Below are 15,378 nucleotides of genomic sequence, written 5' to 3' on the forward strand. Positions count from 1 at the left end.
TGACAATAATAGTCCCTATCAGCTGGTTTAGCATACACTACTGGAGCTGTGGCCTATATTTGCAGTGAATTTGGGTTCTAGTTCTGTTTGGTCTGGTTAGGTTGGTGCTTTAGGCTTATTATCAACTCTATATAGTTTGTATGGGAATAATTTTAGGAAGTGTGGGACTGGACTAGTTGAAATATACTTTGCATAACCATTAACATATCTCCCAGGTGTGATCCTTTATCAGCAGAAGTATGTCTCCCTAATTTATTTGGAGGGGTGCTTGAGGGAATATATATACAACTGGCGACTGCAAGTAAAATCTCTCCCTGCCTAGAAAATATTGCAGTTAATTCCTAAAACAGAGGAGGAAAGTGGCAGGAGGAGTTAGCAGTAGGCATTTAAACTTTTTTTTCCCATCTCAAAAACAGGGCTTTTAAAAATAAGCTACTCCTTATCTGAACCACTTTTCCTTATGTGCCAGAAATAGAAATATTCTATATTCAAGGTACTAGCTAATTCAATTTTCTCCTACCTCTAATTTAGAGGAGCTAATAGCAAGTGAATAACTTTGCCAAAACATGATAAACCTGCTGTCCATGCAATCTTTATGCAGCATGCTGAATAAAATAAAGAGATAATAAATAGTTAATTATATTTGTATGTTTTTATGTAGTAGTATGTAAGAGAAGATACTGTTTAAAAGGTTGTGCATTGGAATTTTTCACTTTCCATACATATTAGGTCACACCCCAAAAGCACTCCTATAAAAACTACATACCAGATGGGTACTGTCCACTTTCTACTTTTGAAGCACATTCTACAAAATAGGTAACTGCTTCTGACAGCAGATTTAGATCCTAATGGAAATATTTATTCTTTGGAACTATTAATCCTAGCAAAATGTTTCACTGAGCTTAGAAAACTATATAAGGTACAGGTATTGTAGCTATTTCTTAACCATGGTTTAAGAAAAGTCCCACCAAAACCGTAATAGTTTTAGAAATGCAAGAAATAGTTACTAAAGTTATCCTACCATTGAGAAACGTTATTCATTAGAGATGGGAACATTTTGGGGGCGAATTTGGTTCCATAGCGGTTCCTTTGATCTACGGATTTCAACGGATCAATCTGAAAAAAGCGATTCGTGTTTTTTATTATTATTACGAGTACACTCCGTGGGTTCTGCAACCCTTGAACTGATTTGTAGAATCCAATCCGCGAATTGGGCAATCCGTTGGCGGAGTCTCAAGAACTGCTGAATCCGCGGATTGGATTTTACAAATTTGTCCACAGGTTCAATCAAATGGCGTTTTTTAATTATTTATTTTAATACACCGCAAAACGGATTTTAGGGGTAACATCTGCGGAAATTCGAGAAACGGATTTGGGATTCGCCCATTTCTATTATTCATTAAACTGCAATAATTCTGATTGGGGCAATATCGTGCCGAAAGTACCATTTACATCAACAATAGTTTCCATGCAATAGTACCCTGATTGTGACTGTTGCAGTTTAATACATATAAATAACCCTCTAAGTCACAGAATTGAGCATATCACATTAATTGTAACTCTACAAATAGGGTCCAGGTTTCCATCTATTTTCAATCCAATCTCTCCATGCTTTAAGGCGATGCTCCTGGGACCTCTTCTCTTTTCTCTGTACACACTCTCTCTAGGTGACCTAATAACATCTTTTGGGTTTCAATATCACCTCTATGCCGACGACACACAAATATACTTTTCAACACCTGTCCTTACACCTGCTGTACAAACCAAAGTTTCTGAATGTCTCTCAGCTATATCATCCTGGATGGCCCTCCGCCGCCTTAAACTCAACATGGCTAAAACAGAGCTCCTCATACTTCCTCCCAAACCTGGCCCTACTACCTCCTTCCACATTACTGTTGGAACTACAATCATTCACCCAGTAGCCCAAGCACGCTGCCTAGGGGTCACACTCGACTCCTCTCTCACATTTGCCCCTCACATTCAAAACATTTCTAAAACTTGTCGCTTTTTCCTCCGCAATATAACAAAGATACGCCCTTTCCTCTGTTGCTCGACTGCTAAAACTCTGACTCAGGCCCTCATTCTCTCCCGTCTTGATTACTCTAACCTCCTGCTGTCCGGCCTTCCTGCCTCTCACCTGTCTCCCCTACAATCTATCCTAAACGCTGCTACCAGAATCACTCTACTCTTTCGTAGATCTGTCTCAGCATCTCCCCTCATGAAAACCCTCTCCTGGCTTCCGATCAAATCCCGCATCTCACATTCCATTCTTCTACTCACTTTTAAAGCTTTACACTCTTCTGCCCCTCCTTACATCTCAGCCCTAATTTCTCGTTATGCACCATCCAGACTCTTGTGTTCTTCTCAAGGATGTCTTCTTTCTACCCCCTTTGTATCTAAAGCCCTCTCCCGCCTTAAACCTTTCTCACTTTCTGCCCCACACCTCTGGAATGCCCTTCCCCTCAGTACCCGACTAGCACCCTCTCTATCCACCTTTAAGACCCACCTTAAGACACACTTGCTTAAAGAAGCATATGAATAGCACTGTGGATATTCTGAACACGATACATAAAGCTTGGCCCCCTGCAGACGCACTTACCAGTACTCCCTCCTACTGTCTCTGTACGTTCTACCTACCAATTAGACTGTAAGCTCCTCAGGGCAGGGACTCCTCTTCCGAAATGTTACTTTTATGTCTAAAGCACTTATTCCCATGATCTGTTATTTATATTATCTGTTATTTATTTGATTACCCCATGTATTACTACTGTGAAGCGCTATGTACATTAATGGCGCTATATAAATAAAGACATACAATACAATACAATACAATACACAAGAAGGCCTCAAATATGCATCGATAAAAAGTTGCCCAAACTTGGCAGAATGTTGCTCTGTACTTAGAAACATGCACACAGATAAACTCAATACTATTTGCATTGAAACACGTTTGTTTTGTTTTGCATAATGATTATACTGACGTTCTCATGAGAATACACATTTGCATGAGCTCTGCACGTAATAAACTTTGTAGAAATCTGAACGAGAAATTCTGCCCAGTGAAATATCCCAACAAATTCATCATGTCCAAAAGATAAAAAAAACATCAGACCATTCACCAGTGGTTAAAGCAACCTATAAGCTTGTATGTCATGCCATTCACCTGTTCATCTTATGGCTTCATCAATACTATCATTGTGATTATTTTGCAAATAATAGTTACAGAGAAGACCAAGCCAATAAAAAATAGAAACGTGTTGAATTTTAGTATAAAATATATGTTTCATTATGTAATTACGTCTAATGTCTAATTTTTCTGCATTCATGCTTCCTGGTTTCTGAATACTCTAGAACACATGAGATAGTTAGGGCCCTGCTCAATATCCTCGTCTGCTCGGTGCTGGGGAAGAGTTCAGCTCCTTTCGAATGAATATGAGCAGCAAGTTCAAAGGGAAACATTTTCACTTCTGCATCCTCACCTAATGAATACAGGCCTTACTGTATGTGCAACCTCATTTAAAAATATACCAACAGTTAACCCCATATAATGACAATTTGATTGTTATTTCAACCTAAATGTAGAGTAACTAATATGTTTCTTAAACAATAACAAAAGGCTAGTACTACATCATTTTAAAAGAATGCAGAATGTTTACTATTTCTGGTGTTGCTTAATTACTGCTTAAGTCGTTGACTCAGCCACTGATTGAGTCACCTGTGCTGAAGCAGGGATATCCTTAAAACAATTGGAGTTGGCCACTCTTGGCTTAAAATAACAAGAAATACAGCTAAATATATTAGACTTTTAAAAGTTGAAAAAGTCACTCAATGGGAAATGTTTTTGTAAGTACATTTTGTATAGAGGGATTTTTTTTTTTTTTACAGCCGTTGGCAGTTACACAACTGAGATCAAATATCAGAATGACATTACTTCCATCACTACACACAAGTAATTACAATATGCAACTCACATACATCTACTGTACACCTCTAACTCTAATAATTAATATGAATATTTTCATTGTATAAAAACCATATATTACTACATGCGCGCTTTGACAGATTAAGATATTAGGATACCAAAGAAAACAAAATGACTCAGTCACAATTAATTTTAATCTTTTGAAGCCTGCAAAAAAAAATTGTTTTAACAAGGGCAACAAAAATATGTAACAAAAAATCCCTGCTGTTACTAGGGCTAGATATGCAACTGTGGAAAACTATAAAAGCTGTGGGTTTTTTTTATCATAAAACAGTCATAAACAGATTGATTTGATATCTACATCTTTTAATGTCTCAAGGTATTTCACATCTATACTACCACCAAATGTGATTACCCACAGTTAACGTACATGTAGTGTCAACGATGATTATAAGTGATATTCTACGACCACCTGATAATCACCGATGGATTAGAATTTCTCAGTAAATTGTAAAACATCAATGTATAATGTATGGGATTCCTCATGTGGATAACAGAATACACACAACGTATAAGTGAAAATAAATAACAATAGTCTAAGAAATTATTTTTAAAGTACAGTATGTCACTGCAATACTCTATAAACAAACCAGCCAGATATAGTTCATTTTAGTATCCGAATATTAGTCAGCAACTGCAGGATTTGCTTACCTTTTCATAAATAAATTCCCTCCAGGTGAGCTGATATCTGCTCTCTCATCTCACCTGGAGCTGATGGAAGTGACCACGCCTGCATCCGAAATGATGTCAGCCTCAAAATAAACATCTTGATCAAATATATGTGAGAGTTAAACTGGCAGATCATGTTCTACTGGTGCACGCATACAAAAACCCATAGCAACGAAGATGACAGCATGACAACCGCTGTTACTACTGCATTAGCATTAAAAGAAAATAGAAAAATACCCTTAAAAATTACTCCCACTCAGGATTACGTTAATCATACCAGAGAACATGATATGAAACCCAGCTTGAAGAATGTATACATTGCCTTTAAATAATATACAACATTTCTGAAACAATATACATTAATCTAACAAATTCCCATTTCCCCCAATGTACAATATTTTTAGATATTTAGGATCAGTAATGCAATTGAAAATAAATGTAATTCTGTCTCTAGTACTAATCTAGTACCCGAGATTATAATTAATATAAAATAAGCAGACCTGAGGTTCAAATAGTGATTTACACTCATACCGTTTCATTTTGATTCTTTGTTGGAAATCTATTTTATTACTGCAAAACATATTTTCAAATTATTTGTTTGAGTTACACATTCGCCAAACATATTTAGTTGTAATGTGTGTCACAAACAAGAACTAATCTCAATTTCCATACAGTACATTACCGATTTTGACACGTCAGTGGTCTATTTAGTGTTGAAGCTACAGTATTGATTACACGTTAAGAGGATATTGGATACCTCCAAGCAAATAGCTCAATTTAACCAGATATTAGGATCAGCACTAATATACAGTACTTGAACTCACCAGAGAACTGAAGATAAACCATCAACAATTTGGTCCAGAACTGGGAGTACGGACAATCCTTCCTCTGGCACTCTGACCAATGGCACTTTTTAGAAATCAAAATAGCAATTCATGGGCCCAACCTCATTGTTGTCTCTGTGGGCACAGTAGGGGAGGGCATCTACAAGACTTTTATCAACAGACTTAAAAAGGAAGGCGCCTACATGTCTACAAAAGAACAGGATGAAGTGAAATCTTTGCAATAATGATCATTTTAATATAAATGTTTCACTCAAAGTTTATGGGGCCTATTCTAGCAGCTCCAAATTGTAAATAAAAACACTTCTAAAGTGCTCTTTAGAAGCAAATTTGCATGCCTTGCTTTTCTGTAAGAACTTTTCACATGTCCAAACCGTGCGAAAAAGGCCTATTTAAAAGTTTTTTCACCCAGGCTGTGCAAATCCATGCAGAATGAGCAAACTCGCATTTTTTTGCAAACTTATAGTAATTCCGAAAAGTGCAAAAGGCTTAACTGCTTCTAACAACTCCATTTTTTTGCTCACCAGCTCAATTCAGGTAAGTATAGGAATTGTGAGTTCTTGCCAGAGCCTGAAATAAGGTTTTTGCGAGGTGGAGGTGTTCATAACTTAACAAAATCTCCAGTTGTATATATGTCCCCTCAATCCACCCTCCAAATAAATTAAGGAGAGATACCAGTGCTGAAAAAGGAACACACCTTAGGTATCCTGGGAAATATGATAATTTTTATACAAAGTATATTTAAATGAGTCACACCTCCTAAAATATATCCTTAAGACCCATCAGTCTAAGGGGTTTTGTGATCAAGGGGGTATCAGTGCTAGACCCATACATCTACAAAAAGGAATAAATCAAACATCTTTCTCGCCATGTCACAACTTTCATTGCATAATCATTTCTCTCCTCTACTCCCATCAGAATCCAATCCTCTGGCATCCTACCTGACATTTTCAGTGACCATGCAATACTGTACCGTGTAAGGAAAATAAGATCACCCCAATCAAGCCATCAAGTTCTCCTCACTAGAATATTTAGAAACTTTAACCCACAACAGTTTCTGGTTGATTTTACCAGCTGCCCTTGGTACAGAATTAACTTAATCCCCGACCCTAATTCCGCACTAGACTATTTCCAATCCGAGTTCTTAAAATTCTGTGATACCCATGCTCCACTACGCAGAATAAGAGTATGGGAGGGCAAGTCTGGGATAACGTCCAGAGGATCACCTTGAAAGCACCACCATGAAAAGCGAGTTCCACAAATATCCTACTAGGAATTTGTTCTGGTAAAATCCCTGCAGTAGAAGACCCTTTTTAAAATAAAAGTTATTTCCAGTCACTTATCGGACATTGGTCAGCCATTCCATCCCATAAGGTGACTCACTCTGGCCTTTTCTGTCATTTTACGCACCCTCGTGTATAAAACAGCAGTTTGTTTTTGGAGGGGGTAACAACCAACCTTTTCCATCTACCATCTTACGGATTGGTTGTGGAAAAGCTACAAATTAACTGGCATTACCAAGGATCTTAATAACTACAGATGCCTATGGAATATTTGCACAAGGCAAGCAAAAACACAATATTACTCTGATAATCTTCATCAGAATCCATCAAACCCAGCTAACTTCTGGAAGTTTATCAACAATATATTCCAGCCTTCTAGCCATCAACAACCATGTAATATCATTAAGGAGCATATAACTCTGGCAAATCCCACTGACATTGCAAATGCATTCAATGAATACTTTATGGGGTGTGCTACTAACTTATAGCGAAACGCAACTCGAACTACATACAAGAACCTCATTCTGGGAGTACCCCTATAGCCCCACACTCTCACAACACTGTCCACAATTTGTCTCAGTATCTCAAGAGGAGATTACAGAAGCGCCCCTCAAATTAAAACTAAGCAGCCAATGTAGACCTGACCTACTGCAATCTAAGTTCCTCCGACTTGGTGCCCCAACCATTGCCAAACCACTTGCTGCCCTAATAAACTCTATTTTGTCTTCAGGTCACCTGGAAAACTGCCAGAGTTGTCCCAATCTTCAAAAGTGGGGACAAAAACACTGTCTCAAACTATAGGCCAGTCTCGCATCTCTATCCAAAGTCATGGGAAAATGTGTTCACTCTCAATTAAGCGACTACTATACCAAGACAAATTTCCCTAGCCAATTCTAATTTGGCTTTCACCCCAAACACTCCATGGTAACTACACTCCTAAAAGTTTGCAATGAGATAGGGAAGCATGCTTAAACTGGTTTCATTCCTACCTACCAGAGATATCTGAACATATGTCTATCTCGGGCACTAACTCCAACCCCTTGGATATCACTCGCGGCGTCCCGCAAGGCTCTGTTCTGGGGCCCCTACTCTTCTTTGTGTTCATTAATGATCTTCCTACAACTTGTAAGGGACAGAACATAAAACACAGACAGAGCTCAGTGCACATCCAGTGAAACTCATACACGGTACAGTGCCTAAATATATATGTATAGATATTTATTAAATAAAACGGTCTTTTAGTTTAACATTTTGGCAAATTGTTGTAAGCCCCTGAGCGACTACATGGCAGACCACATTTCATGGGTCCCTAACACTAATATAAATTCTTATCAACCTGTGCATTACCAGGAAGAATGCTTTATAATAAATCTGTCAAAATTAGTTGCATAGTTCTAAGTCTGACTGAAGCTTTTATTAACCTGTACATTACCAGGAAAAGCACTCTGTATTAGATTTGTCCCAATCAAACTGCAAGCAAGCAAGTTCCCCTGAGAGTGGGAGATGCTATGGAGTGAGCTTTTAACCATTTAAATGTGGGAGGGGTGAGCTTAAATTAGGTAGGAGGTTGCCACCTTCCAATCAGCTAAGACTAACTGAACAAGAATTGTGAAACATACAGGACACCTACAAGCTCATATAGAAACCCCCAAAATAACCACAACATATATAAGCATATAAGTGTCACAGATGAGTGCTACTGAGCATGGCAATATATATTTAAAACCAGAAACAGAACATAAAACACAGATAGAGCTCAGTGCACATCCAGTGAAACTCATACACGGTACCTTGCCTAAATATATATGTATAGATATCTATTAAATAAAATGGTCTTTTAGTTTAACATTTTGGCCAAATTGTTGTAAGCCCCTGAGCCACTACACGGCAGACCACATCTCAAGGGTCCCTAACACTATATACATTCTTAATAACCTGTGCATTACCAGGAAGAATGATTTATAATAAATCTGTCAAAATGTTAAACTAAAAGACCATTTTATTTAATAGATATCTATACATATATATTTAGGCACTGTACCATGTATGAGTTTCACTGGATGTTCACTGAGCTCTGTCTGTGTTTTATGTTCTGTCTCTGGTTTTAAATATATATATTGCCATACTCAGTAGCACTCCTCTGTGACACTTATATGCTTATATATATGTTGTGGTTATTTTGGGGGTTCAATATGAGCTTGTAGGTACTGTAACTTGTAAGGGAGCTTCAATACACGTATGTGGATGACAATCTTATATGCACACAGCCCTGACCTCTCTGACCTTGGACATGTACATTAATCTGTTTTTTTGAGACTTGAAAATTGGATTTCTCAAAACAAAGTGTTTTAAAACACTAAAAAGACTGTAGCAATGGTATTTGGGACCAAGGCTAAATTTCTAAAGATTCCAATTAATGAGCTCCAGATCAGACCCAACTCTAATTCTATCCTAGCCCCTGTTACAAGTTTCAAATATTTGGGCATATGGTTTGACTCCCATTTAACATTTGGGATCACATTGATACCATGATATCCAAAACCTCTGCCAAATTAGGTGTACTTTATACAAACAAATCCTCCCTAAGTCTGCTGGTCAGAAAGCACATCACACAGCAGATGCTGATGTTCATTATAGACTTTGGGGACATAGTATATGGCACGGCACACCAGACACACCTTGGCTAACTTGATACCCTCTAACTCAATATGCCGCTTTGTCCTCCAATGCAACTACAACACACATCACTGCGAAATGCTCAAAGAACTAGATTGGTCATCACTTGAGTGTAGACACAAAGTTTATCTCTCCTGTCTTCCCTTCAAATATGTTTTGCAAGCTACCCAGCTATCTGAAGAAGCTCCTCACCCCTACCAAATGCAGCACTTATCATCTGAGATCTGACTCCAAAAGACTGTACATGGTGGTCCCAAGGTTCAACAAAGTATCCGGCTTCCCCTCCTTCTCTTACCGTGAACCCCACAACTGGAACAATCTACCGGAGATTCTCACAGCCACTAAGAGTCTAAGTTCTTTCAAAAGTAAAACTGTCTCACATTTTAATCTGGTCTGTAACTGTTACATACACCTATAATATATATTATCTTTAACTGTGCATGCAATGTATTTATATATCATGTATAGCCCTGTTCACTTAATGTAACTATGTTTTTGTAACCATGTATTTGTCATCATAACTCTGTGCCCAGGATATACTTGAAAACGAGAGGTAACTCTCAATGTAATACTTCCTGGTAAAACATTTTATAAATAAATAAAATAAATAATAAAATGAAATGTGGGATAAAAGTTACAAGGAGATGAATTTTAGTCCTCATGTAGGTTGCGTTGCACATGGTAAGACAGTAAAAATAAATCTGCCAGCAACCAGACATTCATAATACTGTTTTGTTATATAGCACTGTACTGTAGATATGATTAGATGACACCTAAAGAACACAAACACAATGGAAATTACAAATGTAATAAATAATTGGGAAATTGATTTGTGACGGGAAAACGAGATCTGAGAACCTGCTTAAAAGAACAAACAGAAAAATCAACATGAATGTGGAAAGGAAACTCCATAATTCAGCAGTGTGTGAATCAAAAAGGCCTGTGGGTTGGTTCTGATGTATGGTTCAGTAGCTATAACTACTGTGTAGAAAACCTTTGACTTGTCACTGTCAAAAAAATCATATTAGAACTACAGTCATTCCCTGAAACATTAGGTGGTGGTATTTAAGATTTAGAAGTCTGTGTACTGGTATACACATACAGCATGTGGTCATTTGGTAACTTTTTATTTAGGTTCTGACTGTAAATAATGAGGCCATATATATATATATATATATATATATATTATATATATATTTATATATATATAATATATATATATATATATATATATATATATATATATAATTACATTGATCAAAAACAGCATCAATTACAGATGAGGTTTAATATACAGAAACTGCATTCGGATAGAAACCATAAGTACATTGCATGCAAAGTTAATGGAACAATGTTTAAACCAGCAGACCCACATGCTTAGCTGTTTCTACACCATTCAACCGTTCTGTGGCTAACGAAATGCTTTTGTTTGCGCGAGCTTTCGAGATACACTGATCTCTTCTTCCGGCGGTGTTACAATGGATAATGCAAGAAAGGGTTTTACTTAAAAACAGTGCATCCTGGAATGTATCTGTGGCTGAAACATATCCCTCTCCCCTGTGCAGTATGCGATTTATGACTTAAGGTGTTAAATGTCCCTGAATGTTAGTGATGTAAGAGTGTGTGTGTGTGTGTGTGTGTGTGTGTGTGTGTGTGTGTGTGTGTGTGTGTGTGTGTGTGTGTGTGTGTGTGTGTGTGTGTGTGTGTGTGTGTGTATGTATCTGTGTTTGTATGTGTGTGTGTGTGTGTATGTGTGTAAATATAATTTTTTAAAGTGTCCACAGTGTATGCAGTGCTTTACAAAAGGTGTGTGTGGGAGTATATACCAATGGTGTTGGTAGGTGTAGAAATGTAAGAGGGTGATGTGTTACTGTTACATTGTACATATGTATGTGTAAGAGACAGCTGTGTGTGCATTCATATAGCACAGTATGTATAGACATGGCCTTTAGCACTCATGGGAAGAGAGTTCTCTTGTTTCAGAGTAGTGACTCATGAAGTTGTGGTCTCGGTTTAGGCCACCACTAAGTGTCCCGAACAGTTGCATACATTTGTATTCATGCAACCATCTCTCTTTGGTGTTCTAAGATTACCTTTGAGTATGGCCACCTTCAGATCGTTCATCTTATGGCCAGAGTCATATATATATTTCTGGTGCTGGTGCGTACCTGTGAGGTGGAACAGGAGGCCAGAAATCTCTGCGATGGTATAGGGAGTACATCAGGCTATACGGATGGTTCCATGTCAATGGCAGCTCCTCCAGCCCAAAAGGATCCTAGTGCGGCCAGGATGGACCTAAGGGACACTTCTTGGTGTAGTCATACTTCAATTATCACACCAGAGTTGATATAACTGGGGTTTATTTGGTACACAGCAGCATACACAGGATGCAGTCCCTGAAGGCAGTACCAGGCTTGAGGCCTTGAATACCTCTCCTATGCAAACCTTACCCCCTAACAGGGCAAGGCCTCACCCTACTCCTCTTTGGGAGAGCCTCTCTGCTGCATTCTCATAGCATGGAGGGCAGCCCAGAACTACTCCCAGAAACACTTACTCTAACTATATAGGGAAACCCCCTCCTTCCTTGGGAAGTGACTTGTAAGTCAGACTATCTACAGTCATAGACCCCCCCTTACAATAACAGGCTAATCCTGAACAAAAGTACAAGTGAACTGTCCGCGCTCAAGCCGTCCAAAGAAATTAGGTCCCCCCTTGCTGCTGACCATGCATGAGCACCTCCTCAAAGTACTCCTAAAGGGGACTCCAAAGATGGAGTCCCCAAAAACAAAAACAGAAAGCGCACAGAGCGCACCAGGGGTTAAAACCAAGGGTGATAATGAGCAGTGCTCTAATCATGAAAATATATATATTACGAATGAATGTGACCTACCAAAAGATCACATAACACCTAATAGGTGTAAGAACAGTTATTTATTCATAAAAATAAAAACATACAATAGTTAAAATTGGGGTCCTAATTGGGGTCCACAACACCTCAAAACAGACGGTTCCTACACCGCTGTTTGAATGCTAAAAACAGCCAAGAACATACACAGAAAGATCGTGTGGTCACAAATGCCCTGAGTACTAAATAAAAGAAAAACCCGATGCCGGGTGCAAGCTGTCAGGGGGGTGCAGGCACTTACCAAGGAGCGCAAGCTGGAGCTGCTCACTGGTGCCGAAGGCCCGGACTGCACCAGCGGCAGAGATCTCAGCACAGCAGGAGCCACCAGGACAAGCGTCCATCCCAGCCAAACAGCAGACGCGTATGGTGACCTCACGTGACCTCTACGCGTTTCGCAACCACGTGCTTCTTCACACACACAACAATATAACAGAACTGGCAGGAATTACTCCCAACACTGCCCACTCTTTACTGGGACTTACAGTATTAGAGGGGTCAGAGAATCAGTAGTTCAATGGGACTTGGCTACATATATATTCTGTCTATGAATTAAATTTGACTTTCCTACTAAGGCATTGAACAGTACACCTTGTTTCAATTATTTTTGGAATACCCCCAGAAGTACAGTACATAACACATATTTTTCTAAAATACAGATACAAAGGTAAACATTTTTAAAATGTTTCGATTTCACACTCGACTGAGATACATACTGTGGAATTGCAAAGGAAAAGAAACAACAATGAGTTTTCACCTAACATGCGTGGGGATTGCTTTTCTGTATGAGTAAGACAAGTGCCATTGTTCACCAGAATAACACATTCACATGCTATTTACTAGATCAGTAAGCAGTACGTTTCAATATGTAAAAATAGAATGGAAAGTCTGTATTTCAGCTAGTACTTCAAGCATTCTAGGTTATACATATTTGTTTATTAATTTGTTGTATTACCCAGAGTCTTTTCTCTGACATCCCCACTGTGCAAGCATAGAGACAATCATCACTCCATGAATACTTCTGACTCAGGAATTATAAACCGATTTAGCTCACACCTGTTTAATAATGAGTATATGATTTGAAAAATAATATTAAATAGGACTCCAGTGGATCTCCTGACCTTACCAAGACTGTTTCTGTCTCTAACTAGATAATTTTATTTATTGCTTTGAGGAACACTCTAAAAAAACGAAATAACGAAGATCTTTTTGCAGGTTATTTAAAATGAATCGATACAGAAAAATTGGTTCCAAAGTGATACCCAGTTAGGATATTTTGGCATCAAATGGTGTTCGTTTTATTTAAAAAAAAAAAAGTGTGTGTGTATGCTGAGTAAGCGCATTTTAAGTGAAACTTACTATTTTGTCACAGAAATTGTTTTGAATTAAAAATCAAAACACAATTTCAGTCCCAAAATGCAAAGACGTTTGACATAGAACGCGTGATTTAGCTATTTGCACTTCTATACTTATAGTAATTGTGAATTCCTTGTGTGTGTGTGTGTGTCAATCAGTGTGTGTGAGAGCAGGGCCACCAAAAGGGGGGGCCTGCTGGGGTTGCCGTTCCGGACCGGGTGAGTCAGGGGGCCGGGTCCCCTGCGTTTCATGAAAAAAAATATCAGAAAAAAAAATATCAGGAAAAAAAAAATGCCGGCAATTCCCATGTTCATGAGCAGAACAGAGGTCTCGGTGCGCATGCGCAGGGAAGCAGGGTGTCCAGCCTGCTGCCTGTGGGCCTGCTCTCCTTTGCTCCCAACGTGGGACGGAGGGGAAGCACTGAGGCGTGCCCGCGCCTGCCAACCCAGCTCCTCCCAAATCCGCCAACCTAGCTCCCCCTGCACCGCCAACCTATCTCCCCCACGCCAGCCTCCGGCCCTGGGCAGCAGCCGTGGGGCCCAGGGGCCATGGGGGGGGAATTCTCCCACAGGAATTAGCCCACCAGTCTCTCCCCCTCTCAGCCCACCTCCCACAAATCCGCGCCCCCCCAGCCAACCTCCCTAACCCCCGAGCCCACCTCCCACCACGCGCAGCAGCCACGGGGATCGGGGGGGGGAGTGTCTGGCAGGCAGAGAAGCAGGATGTAGCACCCACCCGATCAAGGTCAGTCATCCACCCAGGCTGTCATTCATTCACCCACCCAGCCAGGTAATCACACACCCACCCAGGCAGTCACTCACTCAATGCAGTCACTCACTCAAGCCACCCAGGCAGTCACTCACTCACTCATCCACCCACCCAGGCAGTCACTAACTCAAGGCAGTCATTCAAGGCAGTCACTCACCAACCCACCCAGGCTGTCACTCACTCACCCACCCACCTAGGTAGTCACATACCCATCCAGGCAGTTACTCACTCAATGCAGTCACTCACTCAGCCACCCACCCTGGTAGTAACTCAACCACCCAGGCAGTCACTCAGTCACCTATCCACTCAGGCAGTCACTAAGCACCCACCCGCACAGGCAGCCACTCAGTCACCCACCCACTCACCCACCCAGGCAGTCACTCAGTCATCCACCCACCCAGGCAGTCACTCAGTCAAGGCAGTCAGTCACTCACCCCCCCCCCCCCCACCACCCTGGCAGTTAGTCAAGGAAGTTATGGAAGTCACCCAGTACCATTGCAGTCAGTCACCCACCCACGCAGTCAGTCACCCATAGTTTACCCCCTCCCCAGGCCATACTTAACCCCTCCCCGGCCCATACTGAATCCCCCCCGGGCCTTTTTTCACATTGGATGTAGCATTGGGTATCTTTGTCTTTTGTTGAAAATATAAATATAAAAAATAGATTGCATTGTAATGTTTGTTTTCATATAACAATAAGAAGAAAACAGTTAAATAAAAGTTGTGTGTTAAAAAATGCCCTGCTCCTTTCATTTGTCCTGGGCCCCATGATTTCTGTTGGCGGCCCTGTGTGTGAGTGTCAGTCAGTGTGTGTGTGTGTGTGTGTTTCTGTGTGTGTGTCAATGTGTGTGTGTGTGTGTGTATTTGGGTGTGTGTCTGTGTGTGTGTCAGTGTGTGTCA

The 15,378-nt window shown here is 39.9% G+C and overlaps 1 protein-coding gene across 5 annotated transcripts in view; it reads right to left on the reverse strand.

The window, feature by feature from the left end:
• The window catches only part of DLGAP1 (DLG associated protein 1), a 781,984-nt gene that overhangs the window by 564,021 nt on the left and 202,585 nt on the right, over positions 1-15,378 (reverse strand). The window contains exon 1 of one of the 5 annotated variants that reach the window (XM_075585286.1): positions 4,634-4,759. The exons of the other annotated variants lie outside the window; for them this stretch is intronic. The gene's annotated coding sequence lies outside the window, so the exon portion shown is untranslated. Of the gene's footprint in view, positions 1-4,633; positions 4,760-15,378 lie in introns of those variants that run through there. 5 annotated transcript variants of the gene reach the window in all.

Source organism: Ascaphus truei, chromosome 2 (assembly GCF_040206685.1).
Source record: "Ascaphus truei isolate aAscTru1 chromosome 2, aAscTru1.hap1, whole genome shotgun sequence".
Classification (NCBI taxonomy): Eukaryota; Metazoa; Chordata; class Amphibia; order Anura; family Ascaphidae; genus Ascaphus; species Ascaphus truei.